This window comes from Nycticebus coucang, chromosome 6 (assembly GCF_027406575.1).
Source record: "Nycticebus coucang isolate mNycCou1 chromosome 6, mNycCou1.pri, whole genome shotgun sequence".
Lineage (NCBI taxonomy): Eukaryota > Metazoa > Chordata > Mammalia > Primates > Lorisidae > Nycticebus > Nycticebus coucang.
Window position 1 is genome coordinate 132,888,785 of NC_069785.1, and position 23,542 is coordinate 132,912,326.

General features: G+C 44.1%; 1 protein-coding gene across 5 annotated transcripts in view; it reads right to left on the bottom strand.

The window, feature by feature from the left end:
• LOC128588282 (neurotrimin) overlaps positions 1-23,542 on the bottom strand; it is a 957,145-nt gene that overhangs the window by 465,996 nt on the left and 467,607 nt on the right. The gene's annotated exons all lie outside the window — the stretch shown is intronic.

Genomic DNA, 23,542 nt, shown 5'->3' on the forward strand with positions numbered 1-23,542 from the left:
ACCCCAGGTTGCCTCAACTCTAACCGAGCTTCTCCAAGACACATTGTGATGAACCTGTCCAAAGTCAAGACAAAAGAAAAGATTCTGCAAGCTGCCAAGAGTAAGAGCCAGTTGACCTACAGGGGCAAATCCATCAGAGTGACCGCAGACTTCTCTAATGAAACTTTCCAAGCAAGAAGACAATGGTCATCTACCTTTAATCTACTTAAACAGAACAATTTCCAGCCCAGAATTCTGTACCCTGCTACGCTAAGCTTCAAAATTGACGGAAAAATCAAATCATTTACGGATATACAAACATTGAGGAAATTTGCCACAACAAGACCAGCTCTACAGGAAATACTTCAACCTGTTCTGCACACTGACCACCACAATGGATCAGCAGCAAAGTAAGAACTCAGAAATTAAAGGACAGAACCTAACCTCCACACTGATGCAAAAGATAAAACAAAGCAATGGACTCTCACCAAATAAGACGAATAGAATACTACCACACTTATCAATTATCTCAATAAATATTAATGGCTTGAATTCCCCACTGAAGAGACATAGATTGGTTGACTGGATTAAAAAACACAAGCCATCCATTTGCTGTCTGCAAGAAACACACCTGGCTTCAAAAGACAAATTAAAGCTCCGAGTCAAGGGTTGGAAAACAATTTTTCAGGCAAATGGAATTCGGAAGAAAAGAGGAGTTGCAATCTTATTTTCAGATACATGTGGATTTAAAGCAACTAAAGTCAAAAAAGACAAAGATGGTCACTTTATATGGTCAAGGGAAAAATACAACAAGAAGACATTTCAATTCTAAATATCTATGCACCCAATTTAAATGCTCCCAGATTCTTGAAACAGACCTTACTCAGTCTGAGCAATATGATATCTGATAATACCATAATAAGAGGGGACCTTAACACTCCTCTTACAGAGCTGGACAGATCCTCTAAACAGAAATTAAACAAGGATATAAGAGATTTAAATGAGACCCTAGAACAACTGTGCTTGATAGACGCATATAGAACACTCCATCCCAAAGATAAAGAATATACATTCTTCTCATCACCCCATGGAACATTCTCCAAAATTGATCATATCCTGGGACACAAAACAAATATCAACAGAATCAAAAGAACTGAAATTTTACCTTGTATCTTCTCAGACCATAAGGCACTAAAGGTGGAACTCAACTCTAACAAAAATGCTCGACCCCACCCAAAGGCATGGAAATTAAACAATCTTCTGTTGAATAACAGATGGGTGCAGGAAGAAATAAAACAGGAAATCATTAACTTCCTTGAGCAGAACAACAATGAAGACACAAGCTACCAAAACCTGTGGGATACTGCAAAAGCAGTTTTGAGAGGAAAATTCATCGCTTTAGATGCCTACATTCGAAAAACAGAAAGAGAGTACATCAACAATCTCACAAGAGATCTTATGGAATTGGAAAAAGAAGAACAATCTACGTCTAAACTCAGTAGAAGGAAAGAAATATACAAAATCAAATCAGAGATCAATGAAATTGAAAACAAAAGAATCATTCAGAAAATTAATGAAACAAGGAGTTGGTTTTTGAAAAAATAAATAAAATAGATAAACCATTGGCCAGACTAACGACGAGTAGAAAAGTGAAATCTCTAGTAACCTCAATCAGAAATGATAAAGGAGAAATAACAACTGATCCCACAGAGATACAAGTGATCTCTGAATACTACCAGAAACTCTATGCCCAGAAATTTGACAATGTGAAAGAAATGGATCAATATTTGGAATCACATCCTCTCCCTAGACTCAGCCAGAAAGAAATAGAGCTCCTGAACAGACCAATTTCAAGCACTGAGATCAAAGAAACAATAAAAAATCTTCCAACCAAAAAATGCCCTGGTCCAGATGGCTTCATTTCAGAATTCTACCAAACCTTCAAGGAAGAGCTTATTCCTGTACTGCAGAAATTATTCCAAAAAACTGAGGAAGAAGGAATCTTCCCCAACACATTCTATGAAGCAAACATCACCCTGATACGAAAACCAGGAAAAGACCCAAACAAAAAGGAGAATTTCAGACCAATCTCACTCATGAATATAGACGCAAAAATTCTCAACAAAATCCTAGCCAATAGATGACAGCTTATCATCAAAAAAGTCATTCATCATGATCAAGTAGGCTTCATCCCAGGGATGTAAGGCTGGTTTAACATACGCAAGTCTATAAACGTTATCCACCATATTAACAGAGGCAAAAATAAAGATCACATGATCCTCTCAATAGATGCAGAAAAAGCATTTGATAAAATCCAGCATCCTTTTCTAATTAGAACACTGAAGAGTATAGGCATAGGTGGCACATTTCTAAAACTGATTGAAGCTATCTATGACAAACCCACAGCCAATATTTTACTGAATGGAGTAAAACTGAAAGCTTTTCCTCTTAGAACTGGAACCAGACAAGGTTCTCCTCTGTCACCTTTACTATTCAACGTACTGCTGGAAGTTCTAGCCAATACAATTAGGCAAGACAAGGAAATAAAGGGAATCCAAATGGGAGCAGAGGAGGTCAAACTCTCCCTCTTTGCTGACGACATGATCTTATACTTAGAGGACCCCAAAGACTCAACCATAAGACTCCTAGAAGGCATCAAAAAATACAGTAATGTTTCAGGATATAAAATCAATGTCCACAAGTCAGTAGCCTTTGTGTACACCAATAATAGTCAAGATGAGAAGCTAATTAAGGACACAACTCCCTTCACCATAGTCTCAAAGAAAATGAAATACCTAGGAGTATACCTAACGAAGGAGGTTAGGACCTCTATAAAGAAAACTATGACATCCTCAGAAAGGAAATAGCATAGGATATTAACAAATGGAAGAACATACCATGCTCATGGATGGGAAGAATCAACATTGTTAAAATGTCTATACTTCCCAAAGCAATCTACCTATTCAATGCCATTCCTATCAAAATACCAACATCGTACTTTCAAGATTTGGAAAAAATGATTCTGCGTTTTGTATGGAACTGGAAAAAATCCCGTATAGCTAAGGCAGTTCTCTGTAACAAAAATAAAGCTGGGGGCATCAGCATACCAGATTTTAGTCTGTACTACAAAGCCATAGTGCTCAAGACAGCATGGTATTGGCACAAAAACAGAGATCTAGACACTTGGAATCGAATTGAAAACCAAGAAATGAAACTAACATTTTACAACCACCTAATCTTTGATAAACCAAACAAGAACATACCTTGGGGGAAAGACTCCCTATTCAATAAATGGTGTTGGGAGAACTGGATGTCTACATGTAAAAGACTGAAACTGGACCCACACCTTTCCCCACTCACAAAAATTGATTCAAGATGGATAAAGGACTTAAATTTAAGGCATGAAACAATAAAAATCCTCCAAGAAAGCATAGGAAAAACACTGGAAGATATTGGCCTGGGGAAAGACTTCATGTAGAAGACTGCCATGGCAATTGCAACAACAACAAAAATAAACAAATGGGACTTCATTAAACTGAAAAGCTTCTGTACAGCTAAGGAGACAATAACCAAAGCAAAGAGACAACCTACACAATGGGAAAGGATATTTGCATATTTTCAATCAGACAAAAGCTTGATAACCAGGATCTATAGAGAACTCAAATTAATCCACATGAAAAAAGCCAACAATCCCATATATCAATGGGCAAGAGACATGAATAGAACTTTCTCTAAAGACGACTGATGAATGGCTAACACATGAAAAAATGTTCATCATCTCTATATATTATAGAAATGCAAATCAAAACAACCCTGAGATATCATCTAACCCCAGTGAGAATGGCCCACATCACAAAATCTCAAAACTGCAGATGCTGGCGTGGATGTGGAGAGAAGGGAACACTTTTACACTGCTGGTGGGACTTCAAACTAGTACAACCTTTCTGGAAGGAAGTCTGGAGAAACCTCAAAGCACTCAAGCTAGACCTCCCATTTGATCCTGCAATCCCATTACTGGGCATCTACCCAGAAGGAAAGAAATCCTTTTATCATAAGGACACTTGTACTAGACTGTTTATTGCAGCTCAATTTACAATCGCCAAAATGTGGAAACAGCCTAAATGCCCACCAACCCAGGAATGGATTAACAAGCTGTGGTATATGTATACCATGGAATACTATTCAGCCATTAAAAAAAATGGAGACTTTACATCCTTCGTATTAACCTGGATGGACGTGGAAGACATTATTCTTAGTAAAGCATCACAAGAATGGAGAAGCATGAATCCTATGTACTCAATTTTGATATGAGGACAATTAATGACAATTATGGTTATGGGGGGGAACAGAAAGAGGGAAGGAGGGAGGGGAGTGGGGCCTTGGTGTGTGTCACACTTTATGGGGGCAAGACATGATTGCAAGAGGGACTTTTCCTAACAATTGCAATCAGTGTAACCTGGCTTATTGTACCCTCAATGAATCCCCAACAATTAAAAAAAAAAAAAAAAAAAGGGAAAGTCATGCTCATCCAATCAGCTGAGGGAGGAGGTTTTCATCAGCTCCTTGAAAATGAGGGAACTCTGCTAGCAGACTGCTCTGCACCCCAGCTGGGATATCAGCTCTTCCCTGGGTCTCCTATCTGCTAGCCCATCCTATTGATTTTGAACTTGCCAGTCTCCATAATTGCACTAGCCAACTTCTCAAATTTATCTTTCTTTCTTTCTCCCCCAACATAAACACACACACACACATCCCTGATGATTCAGTCCCTCTGAACAACTCTGACTTAGCTACATTTGTAGTCTCATACATGTTCTTTGGAGATAGGCAAGACATTCTCTCATGTACTTTTTGGAATTTATCCTTTGCTGGAACATATCCTTCCTCTGTGAAGCTGTTTGCTGAATTTCAGCCTATCTTCTAAATCTCAATTAATGTGTGTGGGACAGAGAGAAGGACAATGTTCTCTGACGCTGATGGAGATGGGCCCAGCACACCCTGGAGCCTTTGTCCTGCACACAGCAGGACCTGCCATTTCCATCTCTTGGACCCGTCCCTTCAAGGGTACAGGTGGCTTCTCACCTTCATTTGTATCCCCACCATTTCCTAGTAGTGAGCAGGATCTATACGAGGGGCTCAGTGATAGGAAATAAATGAATTATAGGTTGAGAACCAGACGATCCTGGACTGTTCTTGGGACCCTGTAAATGCATGCTGGGGATAATGTTTCTTTCCTCTAAATTTCTATAGAGAATCTTTCAGCTTTTCTTAGTAGGGGAGGCAAATAGTGCCGGGTAATCTTCCTGTTTGTCTATAGTATCCGATGTGTTTTTCATATTTGAGGCTTTTCTATGTCAGAGATTCTGTGAGTGTGTATGTGTGTATGTGGGTAATTGAGACCTCACCATTACCTTTTAGGTAGGTTTGCTGAATGTTATCCCCAATCTGAAATTCAGCAGGATCAAGTAAATTACCCAAGATCATACAGTTAAAAAGCGAGCAATCTGAGATTCAAGGCCAGTGTTTCTTACTTCAAATCCGTGTGCTTTCCGCCCCTGCAGTGCCGCACCAAACCGTGGCGAGTGGGGTTGTGAAGAAACTTGCATGGCCTATGTCCACAGGTCCTAATTTCTTAGAGTGAGTGTTCAGTGGAATGCGAGGCAAATAAACAATGGAGACCCAGAGTCAGGTGGACAGCTGAGCCAGGGCTGGTGGAGGAAATCAGTCATGAAACCGGGAAAATACAGACATCTGTATGGGAAATCAGATCACATATGGGAACACACTGGCTCCTTTCCACAGGGCAGTTCCTACCAAGTTTTATGAAGACATACATCAGAAAGCAATCAAATAACGTAAGCGGGAACAATTATTACTGGGATGCTCTTTCTGCCATTCCTAATATCTGTTACGCATCTGACACTCTCAAGCTTGGCCCAGGAGCCCCATGTCTTTGCATACGGGATTATCACCTGGCAGGGCTCAGCACTGGTTATCATGACTCGACTGCAGATAACTCCAGCTTTGGAGGCAAAAGAAAAGAGTGAGACTTGGAATTTGTCTTCCCAGATGCCACAAGGAATTGAACAGGAGGAATTTGTTTCCTGAACAGCCAGGCTATAAATGAAAGGCCTGAGGCAAAGGAGTATATGTGGATGTCATCTAGGAATACAGATAACTACCAGAAAGCTGGGGGTGACCCTAATGACCCTTGAATCTGGCAGGAATTCTTCCTGATGCCCATTATCATGCTTCTGTCCCTGGTACCTGACACTGGACTGCCAGGTCCTGAGCCCTGGGCAGGAAACTGGGTGTGAGGAGCTTTTCTGCTAATCCCCAGCTTAAACTTTCTCTTCCTTAGCTCCAGGCTAGTGCTTCTTGTCCTCGCACCTGCTGCGCCTCTGAATAATTCCCATCTCTCATTTGCATTGTTACCTTGAAGGTATTTATAGCTTGGGATCACCTGCCTCCTGAGCCCTCTCCTTCTCTAGACTATAATTTAGCATTAGACCTGGGTCTGTTGGCCACGGAACTGAGCATGCTCAGGGGTTCTGCTGCCAAAACTAGTGTGGGAAAGAGCTGCAGCTTTAGCAGTGATGCAAAGAGAGAAAAAAAAAAAGTCACCCTCAGAGTTGCTCTTCTTGGTTCTCCTTCTCAAAAGTTTTATGACTTCTCTGTTGAGTTGGAAGAGATTTAGAGAGTTGCCCAGATGGCTGTGTGCAAGAGAGAGAGAGAAGTGTACACACACTCTAGCTGTAGTCTCCTGTGGTTGTATTTCTCTATTTTTGATGTTGGCAAAAACTGGAAAACCTATTGCAAATCCTATACACACAGACACAAAACACCTAAAACATCCCCCTGGAACACAGATAATTGTTTCAGCTTTTCAAGATTCTAAGTCCACAGGCCATTGAAACAGAAAGAGAGCTATATATGGAATCTAGGGAAAGGGAAAAAAATTCAGGACAACTATTTAAGACTGCAAGAGAACAGTTACAGCTTGTGACAAGGTCTTTGTGAAAATTTGTCCATAAGACCTCAATTAGCCAGATTCGGCTCCTTTTGTGATTCAGACATGGAAACTAAAATAAGTAAAATAAATAAAATCTATTTTTCAAATAAATTATTTTTTCAAAAAAATAAATAATATTGGACTGGAGGCCAAGGCAGGTGGATTACCTGAGTTCAGGAATTCAAGACAAGCCTGATCAAGAGCAAGACCTGGTCTTTAAAACTAGCCTGGCATTGTGGTGGGCACCTGTAGCCCCAGGTACTCAAGAGACTAAGGCAGAAGGATCAATTGAGCCCAAGAGTTTGAAGTTGCTGTGAGCTGTGAAGCCATGGCACTCTACCCAGGGTGCCCCAGGGAGACTCTGTCTCAAAAGAGAAAAAAATTGAGTATATTTTCAATTTGAAACCAGCCTTATCACTCTTTGTGCCTTGCAATGGCACCAAGCTATTATGTAAGACAATTTCCCTTTCTACCTGCCTGAACCCGTTTGGTCCCGTATTGCTGTATTAACCTTGTCAATCCAACTTTTGTTTAAGAGTAAGAGTGCCTAAGACAGTAGGCCTGTGGCACCAAGAGGACTTCACATTTAGAATTCTCCTATTTTGGGAAAGGTTGTTCATACCGTGGAGAAATGCGGCAGGTGGATCAAGGAATCAAGTTTCACATCTTCAGGGTGGGACTGGCGGAACTAGGCTTCCTGATGTGATACACCAGTGAGCACAGCGTCATGTCTGTGGTGTGGCTGCCGAGGTGCATGGCCTGGCACGGGGGGGGCAGAGAAAGGTGGGACAGCCCCAAGTTCAGGGTCATCCTAAGAATGGACAGTCCGGATACAGTTGAGGTCTGACAAGGCCATGAGAGGCAGGAGAAGGTAAGGAACCTCTTCAGATGGAAGGAGTGAGCTACACCAACTGAATTCAAACTGTCTTCCTGGAAAGGACCCTGGGCCAGAAGGAAAAAGAGCCTTCGCCAGGAGGATTGGTGGGAGATGAGCGATGAGCTCATCTGTGTAGAGGGGAGTGGTGTTGGCATCAGAATGGACTCCCTGCCTGGCAGGGTGTCCAGTGGTAAGGAAAGTAGAATTCCTTCCTGGGGAAGCTAAACACTAGAGCATTTAGGGGTGGTGGGGACTTGTATCAGGCAAAGATCTATTTCCCTTTGTTTATTTTAATAGACTCTATCCAGAAGCAAAGAGCAGGACACGTCTATCCTAACAACCAAAAAGATCAAGCAGGCCAATTTCATTGTGACCCCTACATCTATTTCCTCCCTCCCGAGCCCTCTTCCTCTTCCCATCTCTAGCTGCTCCCCTTTAAAATCTCTTCTCACAAGTTGTCTCTTCCCAGTGGACGCCCACACTCACTGATGGCAGGTTTTCCTCCTGAGAATTCCAGAATCATGATAGGAAACACTTGGAAAGGAAATGCCTTCAAAGACCAAAGGAATCAGTCTCCAAATACAGAATGTCTTGTGCTGAAGTTGGTGGTAAAGCCCTGACATGCCCCAGGCTGCAGAAGTGGTGAGAAAGCTGGCCCTGGGAAGAGACTGCCTGCCCTGAGAACAGGAGATTTCCCACACTCCCCAGGGGGAGGGGCACTCTCAAAACCCCTTACTCAAAAGGAGGCTGTTCCCCTCTGGTAAGTGGACCTAGAGGATGGAATTAAAGTAAAATTCCACCACAGAACATTAGAAAGTGCAATAAAATATACACGAGTTATTAAATATTGTCATCAGGACAAGTAATAAATCAGACCTTTTATGGTTTCTGATTATAAATTCCATTTATTCCATAAGCATTTAAAGAAAGAAAAATGGAGATCCAACAGAGATTTAAGCATGCTTGCGATGGGTATATTTTATTATTGCCTTCTGGTTCCTGCGTCCTGGGTGGGGCGCGGGGCGGTGAAAACAGAAGATCCCCCTCAGGGTCAGGAAGTACGCATTGCTGGGTCTTTGCTTATTGTCCAGTAAGACCCTTCCTGTTAGTTTTATTTATTTATTATTTTTTTTGAAGTTACTGTGATCCTCAGATTCCTCCTGGAAGGACTCTTGAGGACAGCCTCCCCTTGGAATGCCCAAACCAAGGCAAATTAGAAACCAAGTATGGAAAAGTGATGTGGTGCAAGCCCCTGGGTCCCGGCAGGAAGCCCTGACAGGTGCAGATCCGTAGCAGAAGGGAAGTGCAATGTGCACCCCAAAAAAGTGTGGCCACTGTAGACAGGTAGTGGGCACGGTGCCGGTAAAGCAGGCATTGGCTCAAGACAAATTATTCCTCGTGCTCATACAACACTTTATGGTTCACACATGCTCCGTCGTTAAATCTTGCACTACCCCTCTGACATGAGCCACTGTTATTTTTATTCTACAGACAGAGAAAATGAGGATGTCTCACTCATGTAACCTGGCCTTTGTCAGCTGCTGAGGACGCTGCACTCACAAGTAACCTCCCTTTAAAGATGGTTCTTGCATGCAGATCGAAAATGAGAGGTCATCTCCTGGCCTTCCCACTGGCGGAATTTGACCTGGTTTTGGCTTTTAAACGTCTCGCAGGATATTCCTTCAGCAGATTTGTCTAATTACGTTGTATGTGGGCTAAGATTATAATTAATTGGTCTTTTCATGGTCACTCATCAGGCCTGGCACCTGAGAACAGGGTAAGGGGTACCCAATGGCTGTGGATAACCCATAAGCCGGGTAACCTGAATGTGGTGAGGGGCGAGTGGAGCAGGCTGCAGGGCCTGTTAATTCACTGGGACCTGTATCTCAAGCTTCATGCGACAATATTCAGCCTCATGTGCCCACAGCTCCCGCTCACTGCACGCACACACACGTGTACACAGGCACCCACGCAGGAGATGCGCAAATGTGCCTCCTTCTCCAACACGCCCACTGCTTATTAGACTTGGGGGAGTGTTGGCTTTTGGAGGGAGACCAAATAAATCACTTTGGAGAAGGAGAAAGGGAAAAAAATCTACTTACTCCCCCCTTTAAATGCCACAAGAAAATGTCAAGGAAATCACTTTACTGGAAATAACAGAGAAGCTCAAAACAAAACTGTAAAGTGTCACTTGCTCGGCCTGACTCCCCCTTGCACATGGCCCCTCTCCCCTGCCTGTTAGATGCCCAGCTACCACCCCTGCCACTGTTTATCCCATAGGATGCTACTCCTGGGTCCTCCAAAGAAAGGGGAATGGAAGAACAACGCTTGGAAAGCCTTTCACAAAAAGGATACTAGAGAATGAACAGAAGACAAAGAAATAAGGGGAGAAGAGGCCTTTCCCTGCCAGCTGGCCCCGCCCAGCTCCAGCACCATGACTCTGAAAGACCACAGGAGGGAACTTCATGGTCATTTTCAATGTGGTCATCTTCAGAAGCCCTTCTTAAGTGATTAATTGTACAAGGCCAGGTGCACAGACTCTATCAGGATACTTTCACTTTCCCGTAACTTAAAATCCAAGACAATTTACACTACTACAAAAGCTTCCTCTGGTTTATGTGCACAAAGCATCTTTTTTCTTTTAACTTTTTATTCTGCCTCTATCATAATAGCAACCACCACAGTGCTTGACTGAGGAATATGGGACAAGAAATTTTCTGCATTACTCTATATTTATTCATTCATTCAGCCTTCTAAAAATTCAGAGCTTACTATATTATATAACAAGTTCTCAGCCAGGCTATACAGACGAAGCAATGGACATGGTTCCTGCCCTTAAGCAACTCACAAACTATTACAAGCAGTAGGATTCAATCTTCTTTTTTTAAGCATAGAAAAACTTTCTTTACTCAAAATGCTTCTGAAAAGTCCAATATGTAAAATCAATAAGAAAAATCAGGTTTTTTTGTTAAGTGGGAATGGGCAGAAAGTATTAATCCCATTTTATGTGTGATGGAGTAAGGCTGAAGGAGGCAGCTTCAGTGACTTTTTTCAAGGTATAGTGAATATGAAGAAACCCCAGGATGTGCCACCGATAGCTAGTGGACTACAAGTCCCTTTCTTGCCTTTATTTGGCTGCTGACCTGGTGAGTCCAGTAATACAAATGAGCACCAGGAAATGGATCTTGGCTATTGCCTTACTGGGCCTACTCTTTGCCTAGTTAACTAGCGTCAAAATCTTCCCAATTATAATTCACAACCAAATTTTCCATTTCTGCATACCTATCCCTGCTATAGAAAATCCAAACTGGATGGATTGAGATTTTTTTTTGCCTTTACTCTGTCACCCTAGGTAGAGTGCTGTGGCATCATGATAGCTCACAGCAACCTCAGTCTCTTGGGCTCAAAGAATCCTCTTGCCTCAGCCCCCTAAGCAGTTGAGACTACAGGCTCCTGCCAAGACACCTGGCTAGTTTTTCTATATAGAGAGATAGGTCTCACCCTTGCTTGGCTGGAGAATTGGTTTAATGTTCCTTTCCCTGGGTTAGAAGAGACTTTAGCAATAATGAAGGCGTTGATGAATCATTTGGCAAACTTGTATTAGCCAAACAGAAAAGTTCCAAATTATTTCTCACATTTAGATAAACTCGTTTAGAATATAATAGAGGCAGTTTTAGAAAGAGTGGAAAAAGATTTATCCAAGGGACAAATTTTTCATCAAACGAGTTGGCAGACCTTGGTTGAGAACACACAGGAAATAATAAGTAGCAAAGACGTAACTATCATCTCCTAAATCAGAGCCTGTACGATTTGAATGTTAGAACTAAGAAACTTGACCCATTGGAAGATATAAAACTCTTATAGGTTTAAAATAGGTTTACAATATTACAGAGCGGCATTTCTGCAGTGGAGAATGTCTTTGTGGTTTTGCTGCTTCTATTGTTTTTAATTCAAATGACAACAACTGGAAAAATTAGGCATCTTGATGAACACAACACATGGTGAAGGAAATCATTTCAAACCAGGATGAAAAGCATAGCGGCAGCCATCATACACCACACTGGGTTTTGTGGCTCTTTACTCCATGTCCCTGGACTGTTGGTCAAAGTAGCTTATGTCATTTTTGTGTAAGAGGAAAGGCAAAAAGTCATGTTTGCCTCAAACTACATGTTTCCAGACCTTGAACAGTGGGAGCCTAGACAAAACCAGGAAGGCTTTTATCTGTGTAAGGCCAAGTACTAACACTCTGTTGCTGGTCTTAAGAATCAAGTTTGCCCCTCTCAATCTAATCCAACACCCAACAGTATGATAGATTCATTCTTTACTAAAATCTGAAGGGTACCAGCTTTGTACCTAGCTGCTATCAACTGATGAAAGACTATAAATCACATGTGTGGAGACTATGATGTAGGCAGTTTTAGAAAGAATGTGTTCTTAAGGTACTAGAGTTGCCTTTTACACTCATTAAACGCAACCCTTCCCTTCTCCAACTACATGTCCGCGTGTGCTGCACACGGGGATACTGACACCACTGGGCAAATTTTGCAAAACTGACCGAAATTTTACTAAGAGCCAGAAAATAAGAAGTGACTGCTTGGTGGCATGAATAAGACAGTGGGTGTGAAAAGGAGAACTGAAGATCATACATCTTGGCTGAGCCAGCCAATATGTGAGGCAGCCACTGGCCCTTTTGGGGAATCAAGACAAATGGATGAACAAAGAAGAACACTAAGAAATTGACAAGTCTAAGTATTCCTGGCTATGTCAATATCTATTTCTCCTTGCACATAATCTTTCTGAAACTTCCCACCCCAAAGCCAGATGCTGCTGAGCCACAGTGAAATGCAAGGAAGGACTTCCTCAAGGTTAATGAAGGGCTGGCCCAAGCTGCTGAGTTCTGCTTCCTCACCTGTTTGGGAATAGTTTGTGCCAGATCTGCCTGAATCTACCTTCCTCTTGGCTAGAGGACATCTGGGATTTGGTGGAATTGTACCCGGTAGAGAGCGATTTAGTAATAAGATATCTTAGGTGCACTAAAATATAACCCACTTGCTTGGAAGAATGAATGAAGCTTGAGCGTGTGCCAAGGGAGCTCTGTATGGGTGCACAGCGTGATTTCATGAAAAGCTTTGAAATCCCTGGAGGGCACTGACACTTTCTCAACATTTGGGGACTGAAATTGCCTGAAGCTCTTCATTCTTAATTGGGAGAAACCGCAGAAGTTGCGCGGAAACAAGAAGACAGGTAAGTGATGACAAAGGAAAGACCAGTGGTTGCAAATGCAAAGAGAAAGGGAGAAAGGCTTCCCAGGGAGCCCAGGACAGGGCGGCCAACAGGAGCAGCCAAGGGTGCACGAATCCTCAGAGGGGAGGGAGGAGCGAAAAGCTACGGCATGACACTGTCGCCTCCTTCTCCCTGGATCTGGATTCACGGGGAGAGCACGCTCATAAATGCAACGTATGCATACTGATAAGCTTTTATATAAGTTTAGACAAATCAGTTAATAAACATGTAAGAGGCGACAATGTATAAACTCTCTGTTTCAGAGCCACGAACTATGGCTTGATCAGCACAGTGTGAAAACCCATTCTTCCCATCTGCCTGTGTTACCTCTGCATCCTTGGAAGTCACTCATTACCTAGTAGCTTTATTTATTTACTCATGATTATGCTACCTGCTTAGAAAAAAAGGGTCTGAGACAGCTTGTGATGTTAAAATATATATGAAGCAGAATAGCTACAAATGAAAATAGGAGCACAAACCAGTGAAAATGCACAAGGAAAGAAATGTCTCAGGCACCACCTGGGCGGGGCGACTGAGCGCCACTGAATGCTAAATTTAGCTCTGAGCTGCCAAGACTCAGAGGGACAATGTATGCTCACCGATTAAAACACAAGCAGACCAGCGCACGTGATGTCACAAACCCTTTCTTGATTCTGTGTTGTGTGTGCAGCAACAGACAATAAACTGACAACAGATTCGGTTACAGTCTTATATAAAACGCAATAGTGCTTTAGATGGGCTTCCTCACACTGGCTCCTTCTGTGTGGCAGCTTGAGGATCCTGAATTTAGGTTAAGTTAGGTCCCTAAATAGGCCCAATCTTAGCATCTTCTCTGCACCACACCTAACACAGTGGTTCTGAAACAGGGATATTTTTAAAAGATATACCCAAGTCTCTATCTCAAGTATTTTGAATTTCTGGGGGAGTTCAGGGAAACTAAAGTGTGTTCTTTTCTTTTCTTTCTTCTTTCTTTCTCTTTCTCTCTCTCCCTTCCTTCCTTCTTTCCTCTTTCTTTCTTACTTTTTTAAAATTAAGTGTTGGGCAGCAGAGGCAGGCCATTTCTTCATTTCTTATGCTCATTCTTGATTGAGAAAACTCTACCCAACCTTACTTTGAGAAAAGTTTTTTTTTCTTCTTTTGAGACAGAGTCTCAAGCTGTCTGCCTGAGTAGAGTGCTGTGGCTTCATAGCTCACAGCAACCTCCAACTTTTGGGCTCAAGCCATCCTCTTGCCTCAGTTTTTCTATTTCTCGTAGAGACTGGGTCTTGCTTTTGCTCAGAATTGTCTGGAATTTGTGAGCTCAAGCAATCTACCTGCTTCGGCTCCCAGAGTGCCAGGATTACATGTGTGAGCCCCTGAGCCGGCCTGGGAAGAGTTTTGTTTAATTTATTTTCTCTCTGATAATTAGCTTCTACATTTTGAAATTGGTCTTTCTGTTGGCATTTTCTCCCCTGAAAGTTTAAAGGGAAATAGAAAACCTTGGACCTTGGAAATGGTAATACATCTCCTGCTACACTGGGGAGGGGAGAGAGAGCCTGCTCGGTGCTACCATGGGGCACTGCTTAAAGAGCAGAGCCCTACTGGCTCATAGCCTGGTGTCAGATCCCAAACACAGCTCCAGACAAATGGTCAAAACTAGGGTATCCACCAAGCAATGCAAGGGCTTCTGAGCTTTCTACTCAGGAGAAAGAAAGAAACCAGCATTCACTTAATATTCACCAGACCCCACTGCCAAACATTGCAACATCTAGAACTTCAGTTAGTACACGATTTCTTTGCAATGGTTTTATCCCACTGTGTTAATAAAGCAACAGAATCTCAGAAAAGTTAAAGTGATCTTCTCAAGATCATACAAGTAACAGAGGATACAGTTCAGATCTGTCTAAATCCAAAGCCCATCCACTCACTTTAATGACTTCACATTTTTTCCTTCCACTAGCATTTTGCCTCTGCAAAACTGCAGGAAAATGCACCAGATAAAAGCTGAGGCTCTCGAGTCCAACTCTCTAGGCTCATACCCTGATTTCACCTCTCGAAGGCCAGGCCTTAGTCAAGTCACTAAAACCTTCTACGTCTCAGTTTGTTCATCTTATAAAATCAGTATCTGCTCTGTAGAGTCGAGGTGAATTAATGAGATGAGGTGCATGGCCCATGAGCAGTGACCATGAGGTCCCCAGGGTACAAGGGCATGAGTGACAGGCCTGCTCACACAGCAGCGCTCAAGCAGTGGGAATGGTCCAGGGTTGCTCCCATTTCAAAGAGAATTCGAGGGGCTATCATGAATGACAACGGACAGGGACAAGGTGGCTGAAGTGACGTGAGAGCAGCAGCTGACCTGACACCCACGACTCAATTAAGTCTTCCAAGTTATCACTGAAGTTTCCCTCTGCTTCTAAAAGTCTATCCATTGTACTAAGAATAAAATAAAATGAGAGCATCATAAATTTTTAGAAATAGCATTTGGAAGGCTTAACGCTGGCATCAACGAAGCTGTCTGAAGTCATTTTAAATTTTATTTGGGACCAAAGATGAGTGGATGGAGGAGGAGAGGAGGAACTGGCTTCCCAGGAAGCAGGGAGGTGTCAACAGATGTCAGAGGCAGCACAACTTCTCACCTCTTGTTCTGCTTCCGTGTTCCCCCTGAAGGAGAAGAGGGTAATCTTCAGACTGGGAAAGGTGGGAAGAGGCATTTTAGAATCACAGCATGAGTGCAGACCTAGAACAGACTCCTCCTCTGAAACAATGATTTTCCAAGGATCTAGGGGAGAGAAGAAGGGAGGAGAGGTGGCTACAAGCTTGGGCCACCTTCCCACCCTCGGCTGCCATCAAAGCGAGGGGCCCAGAAGGTCAACTTGTTTGCCACCAGGGTATGGTGTACATTTTTTAACAAGAGGTGAGCTCTACTCATTTTTACTAATTCCCTTAATTGAGAGTTAAAGAAACTAAAGCCAGGTGGGAGAGTGATCGCTCTTAGTCATGAAGCTGGTAGAGGCTATGGCCTCGCCTCTCCTACTTCTCAGCTGGGCAAAAGACCACCATAATTGCCTCAAATGGAAGGTTAGCCAAGAAAAAAAAAATGTATAAAAGGTCAAGCACTTGTATTCATTTGCCCATAAAGCTTTTTTAGTTCCTACGCACAATAGTTGTGGGCATATGAAAACGTGGTCACCGTCGAGGTAGGGGACCCAACCCACGTTCAGATAATCAGTGTCCTGGGAAAGGAGCAGATTATACACAATGGTCCAGGTGAGGTCAGAGCAGGAAACAGAGCTTTCTAGCTGAAGCTACTGGGTCAACTTCATGAGGAAGGCAGCCTGTGTTGGTGAAAGATTTGAGGAGAAGGGGCATTGGGAAAAGAAACTAAAGGCAAATTTAAAAAATAAAGGGAAACGGGCAGTGCCTGTGGCTCAAAGGAGTAGGGAGCCAGCCCCATATGCCAAAGGTGGCGGGTTCAAACCCAGCCCTGGCCAAAAACTGCAATACATAAATAAATAAATAAATGAAAGGAAACAATAGCACAGGTGGAGAGACAAATAGAACTGGGGGTGTGTGAGAGAAATACCCAGGAGTTCGGTTGGCTCTTGAAGAGGCAGAGCAAAAGAGATAAGGGGGGGTGCGGCTGGAGGGCCACGTCCCTTCCAGACGCACGCCAGCCTGGAGGCTTTGGATGTGACTCTGTAGCTGGCAGTGGGCGGACTCTGATATAATCGGAGCTGGGCTAGTGAGGCTGATCTGCTGCAGTGTGCAGGATGGATTGGAGTGGGGAAAGACTGCAGGCAGAGAGACCAGCCAGGAGTCGATTAAATGAGCTCAGGTGGGCGGTAATGAGGGAAGCTGCTGGAAAGGAAGAAGAGGAGGGAGAGATGTTTTATTAGTACCCCCACCCGAAAATGGCTAGAGAGTGAGAGGGGAAATCACCAGAAAATTAAACCCCCTTTTTAAATCTGTAAAATAAAGGGATGCCTTGTACTCCTGAAGGTTCATCCAACTATGAAGCTGTAATTCTAGTGGGGTGTGGGAGATCCCACAATAACACAGGGAGCATTCTGTGCTGAGTTTCCACCTGCAATACAATCAGCAAGCGCAAACAACACGGGCTGCTCCGGTGTAGATGCCAGCGGGACTCTGCTGTATATTCAGCTTTCCACACTCAGCTGCGGGTGGGTGGGGTGTGGGTTTCCCTGAGCACCTCCACTCAACACCGTCATTTCTTCCCAGGTACCCAGCAAACACAGCGCCAGGCCAGCTCAGCCGGGCCTCCTGCAAACCTGTACCAGCAGCTCCATCTGCTGGTGGTGGGAACCTGAGGCCAGTGGCTGTATGGAAACCAAGTGCTCCCTTGATTCCCTCACCAGCCTTTCTGCCATGCCCTACATGACAGACACACACACATGCACAGAGACACACACATGAAGGCATGCAGACAGACACAGGCTCACAAACACATATGCAGACACACGGTCACACACAGACACAGCACACACACACAGGCAGACCCCCCCAACCCCCCCCCCAGCTATTTCCCTGTTTGGTGCACCTGGGGCAAACGCTCATGTCTCCATGCAGCTCCCCACCTCTCCCCCAACTGCCTGAGTCCTGCTGTCCTGCGGGCCCAGGGTGTGAGTGGAGCCACATTCTTTCCGTGGCCCTGTGCAAAGTATAAATAGCAGACTGGCAGGGCCCCGGTATTTGAAAAGACACACAGTTAGACATCTGAAGAGCTAATTTGCTGCTTAATTTACCTTTGTGTTGCTAACTGATCCCATGATTGCAGTCTGCCCCCGCCTCCCCTAGTCTAGCTAAGGAAGGAGAGGGCGCGGCCCTTCCCCACACCTGAGTCCAGTTTCCAGTCTCGGCAGCAATGCAGCCTCCCGCTCTCATTCTGCAGAAACGGGGAAACACCTGCTTCCTCCAAAAACATTTTCTATTAACCTATTTTCCCTAAAGATATAGGTTTGTCTAAAGAATCCTAAGTTCAAACGGATTGTATTTTTAAACCAGAAAAATCACGATGTTGTAATGAAAATAACCAGGTTTTTTTTCTTTTTAACCTTTTAAGAAAAAATGCCAATTCCCAGTCACATCTCTTAATAGCTGCCTCCTGGCAGCAGCCTAAATGATGAATCCACCAACCTGTTTAAAATGTAAGGGAGGCGATTTCAAAAGTAATCCGAGGGTGTTTCTGACTGCAGATGCAAATTCCTTTGTCAGCAGTCTGGGGCGCTGGGCAGGGCACAATACTTTTAGTTCATAGCTTTGCAGGGAGAGACGCACAGGCACCCACTAAATTAATGAGAGGTAGGTCCTTTATTTGTTTTTGTTAATCAGGCCCAGGTGAGGTTTGAACCCACCGCCCTTGGTGTGTGTGTGGTGGGAGGCGCTGGTCTTTTGTTTTGAATATCGATTCCTTGGGGATTTGGAGCTTTGCAGTCACGGCTGACCTGTCTCTCCCTACACAAATCCGTGCAGGTGTCTGGAGCTGAAGGCCTGACCTCGGGTTTGTTTGAGGTGCCCAGACTGAGAAAGAGGCCTCAACTATCTCAACAGGCCAGCCTCGGGTTCCAGCACACCAGCCAGCAAACTGCTAATGTGCACCCCAGTTTTTATCATTTGTTTTCTCATGTCAATTTGAGACAAGACTGAATAGAAAACAGATGAAAAGGCAGAAATATCTGGGGGTGTGTATGATAAGCATGTGTGGGAGAAGGGCGGGGTGGGGGCAGAGAGCTGGCTCCTCCAGGCCAGGCTAAACATATGTACATAACTACACGGAGATGCTGCTAGCATTGTTCTGTTTGGTTTTGGTTGTGATTTCTAAACCATCTATCAAGTGCAGAGCAGGAGAGAATTGTTAGGCTGAGTGAGCAAATATAATGATTACCTTTAGAACAGCTCTGGTGCAAACTAACCATATAGTCCATACAAATGCACCACATTCGGGTTTTCTGGACATTCCCAACTTCAGACACTGATGTATATTATACTCACGAGCACATTCTGACCCTGCAGACTGTGTGTTCTAAATGTTTCTTGGCAGGATATAGTAAAGTATACTCTGGAATCTAACAGACCTGTGCATGAGGGCTGGTGTTTATCATGTGCCAGCCGTGTGACCCTGAGTAAGCCACCTGATCCTTCTGAGCCTCAGGGCTCTTATGGTTACTTGGGGATACTAACACCTGGCTTTAGGGTGTTATGCACCTTTCATGGTCTCCTGGTGGAGTACATGCTACAGCATGTTACATGGCTGTGTGCCTTCCTGCCCATCTAACAAAAGCTGAGCCATGTGACACAGATCCTCAGAGCCCAGGACCACAGCAAGGAATGGCTCTCAAGGTGGTGACCTGCTGGGCCATATGCAGGAGAAGCAGACTAACTTTCTTCCCCCCAAGCTCAGGTGACTGCTGGCTCTGTCGATCTTGGGCTGTCCAAGCTCAGAAACTTTGAATACAGGGCCAGACTGGGACAAAAGCATGAAGATTAGCAAGAGGCAGATGTCAGTTAATGATTGGAGAGAGGTTCTGACTAGGAGAGCTGTCCAACAAAAGCCTAAGAGGTAATGAGCTCCCTGGCCCCAGTCGTGTTCAAACAATGCCGGGTAATTCTGGTCAGAGGTGGCAGGTGGGGAGGCTCTTTCATGCAGTGGAACTTTCCACTATATCAAAATCAAAATCGAACATTCCACCAACGCTAACAGCCTTTGTTTCTGTGGAAAAGACAGAGGGTATCGCCTCTCTTATTTTCCCTCGAAACCTAACACTCTAGAAGTCCCTGGTCCCTGCTGGAGACAAAGAAATAATAGGAAACCTCCAGGGTTTCAGAGCCTTGCACCGGGACCATTAAGCAATCCATTTACAGCAAGAGGGAGAGTGAGTCTGAGAGTCAAGTTTAAAAGGATAATTAGCTTTTGAGATAGTCTTAATTGAAACCAGTTAGTCCAACGGGAGGATCCCTTGGGTCAGTCCTGCCCCATGCTCCCCAGCAGCTGGAGAGTGACGTCCTCGTGGGACAAACTCCAGTGACTGACCAGAAACCCCAAATCATGCAGAGGAGCCTACGACCTTCTTCCCCTCCCATGGTATTCTGCCCTCCTTGATTTATTTTGCCTTTCACTGGGATTCCTTCTCTCCCGTATTCTTCTTCTTCCATAAATCTTTGCATTTCTAGAAGGATACATTACATCCTAAACTAGATAGTCTTTGCACGTAGGACAATTCTGTGACTGGCTGCCCTGACTCCCTGACTATCACTTGTCCTCCTTCCGTCTCTCCTTTCCTTGCTGACCCTCTGACTTCCAGGGCTGGGCACTGTGCATTCAGACATAGCACATATTTCCCTCTGGATTCTGCCAACCCCACGTGTACAGGGATCCCCAAATTCATCAGGTTCATTCTTAGAGCCTGTATCGGTTTATGTGAGGTTTGATCATGTTAGGTTACACAGCATTGTCATCATAACTAGCTCTGAATTTTTAATATTAGTGAATCAGAAATGCTTCCTCAACTTGGCCATGTCCATAAGCACTGGCCAGCCCTCCCCTAGCTGGTAGCAGGGCGAGGTCATGTTTGATTGGCAGCAGGAGACCCTGAACCTATGGAACATTTTCAGCCACAAAGGCAGATGGGAAGGGGGAGGCACCTGAGCCACTGTTCATATTGCCCCAGTCCGGGTCCATGCAAGTTGGACAAGAAGGTGCTGGGGCTTCACAGTTAGGGTTTGCAGTTTGTGCTCAGAAGGAAAGGGAAAATCCCTCCCTCACCTCATCATTCACCGCTGGCCCTTGCTTTTCACAGTGGTTTATATTTCTGCAGTTCCAAGTTAGAATGCTGAGCTTCTTCGGTCATAACCTCCTGGACCCACGTCACTGTGCTTCTTAAACACGCTCTGAAGAGGCCCAGCTTGCTGCACGGTGGAGTCAGGAGGACACCAAGAACCTTAGGTTTGAAATAAAGAACATGAAGACCAGCAGGAAATGGAAATGGAAATCTGTATAGCACATGGGTGCACTCTCCCCGTAGGCAGGCTTTGGGGCACACCAGTGGGGGGTCAAGGGGCAGAGGCTTTGCCCTGCCCATGTCCTCACTGCCTGATCAGCTTCCCTCAGCTCACATCGCGATGGTCTTCCAGTCTCACTCTTCTTAGAAATGCTGGTCCCATCTTCCAAAACGCCATATACAAAGAAGCCTGATTTGATAAGTGGGAAAATGAATATGGTGTGAAGAGCGCTGCTCTGGAGTTCGGAGACGCTGAGGAAAGAATGTCTTGTTCCTCCACTAACTCCTTGAGGGAAGCTTCCTTCGCTTCCTCGTTTTAGAAAAGAAAAACTTCGTGTGATGACCCTGATGGCCCTTCAGATCTGGAAATCTAAAATCTTCTGAATACTTGTGAGATGGGGAAGATGAGCACACAGGGTTCCCTGCTCCTCTCTGCAAGGCTTGGGATACCGTCTCCATCCATCTTAGTTAATTCGGTGAAGTTTATATTAAACCTGAACACAGACATCCACTAACTCATATTTCAAGGTTTGAAGTCATCTTGCCTGTTTGCAGTGTGATGAAAGCAGGGACGTCATAGTCTTTGCCATATGTATGGGGTCAGGAAAGTCCTTCAGAACTCCAGTGAGAGCAAACATCCCAGAGTTCGGACAGTTTTGGGAATTAGAAACCTACAAAGTTGGACAATTAAATTTGCCAATTCATCCTGGAAAACATGCTTCGTACCTCATTGTTGAAAATCACTACAGTTGCCTTGGCCATCTGGTGACCACAGTGATAATTCAGCAATGAGATATGTAGACCTTTTCCTAGGATGAGTTTGTCAACTAAATCGTCAGACCTCATATGAGGGCAGCTGTCATGGCTATTCCAGAAAAAGAGTTCCAAAAGTGCTTTGCATGGTGGACTAGATGTTGCCATGGGTACACGGCTTCCCAAGGGGAAGACCTCAAAGGTGACCATGGTGATATTCAGCAATGAAGTGTGGAACGCTTTTTTCTAGGATGAATTTGTGAATTTATCTGTCTGACCTCCAGGTTATGCAATCTTCCTTTTCGGGGTGGGGGGCAGTCTCACTCTGTTTCCCGAGCTAGAGTGCTGTGATGTCAGCCTAAATCTCAGCAACCTCAAACTCCTAGGCCCAAGGATCCTCTTCCCTCAGCCTCCTGAGTAGCTGCGACTATAGGCCGCCCACCACCATGCTCTGCTAATCTTTCTATTTTTAGTACTGATGGAGTCTCACTCTTGCCCAGGCTGGTATCAAACTCCTGAATCAAGCAATCCTCACACCTTGGTCTCTCAGAGTACTAGATTTACAGGGAGGAGGCCCCCATGCCCAGACTATGAAATCTTTTCAAAAATAAACTTGCCCTTATTAAAAAAAAAAAGCTAGAACCCAAACTCATTTCCTACATAATAACAAGGCTGTGTATTCATTCATTCTGTGGCTTGCATTCATTCTTAAGACCAGTACTGGCTATGACACAGCAATTAATATGCAGAATGAACAAATAAGGGGGTGACTAAATGGGTGTTCTACTTGAAACAGTCTCCATGCATGGAGAGCTGCCACAGACTTGCTCTGCTCTGCTGAAGACTCCCCCAGGGACAAAGAATTTATTATCTTGTTGGGTGGCTTTATTACATTTTTTTTGGAGAGTAGAGACAGAAGGTCAATTAAAAAATAGCTCATTAAGTTGGGCTCATATTTAGCTTTGTTTTCTCTATACCCTTGGCCCTAGTTGTGTCTCCAAAGTGACCCAGAAATGCAGGTTTCCTCCTCCACAGAGCTGTTCTCTGCTAGGCTGCTGTCATGCTACCACAATCCAAGAATCCTCAGATAGACCTGACTTTGCAGCCCTCCTCTGCCAAAGTTCCTTGTTGATTTACCTCAAGAATCGCAGCCTGTATAGCCTGACATCAAGCTGAACCTATGGTCCTCAAGCCCACACCAAGGGCAGAGTGTGGTGACTGTGACTCCTCCCCTGGCGTTTAAGAATGGGCTCTGCATTTAATAATGAGTACAAGTGTTGTTTGCTTTTCTGTTCTTGAGATACTTCCCTTTGGAGCATGGCTGTAGGTCTACAGAGCTTCTTGCAAAAGGCATCCATTCATTTTTTTTATGGCTAAATAGAACACCACTGTATACATACATTACATTTTACCCATATCTCATGAATTGATAGGCATTTGGATTGTGGACAGGCACACCGTTAGCTGGGACTTAAGCACTACAAAAGTGATACATGTAACTGAAAACATTTGTACCTCCTTAATATTTTGAAATTAAAAAAAAGAAGAATGGATTCTTGACTTGCAGAGGGGCAAGGTGAAGACCCGACCATCCCCTGGGGTGCTCAGGAAGTGCAAACACTGGCTAATGTGGCATGGAGGCAG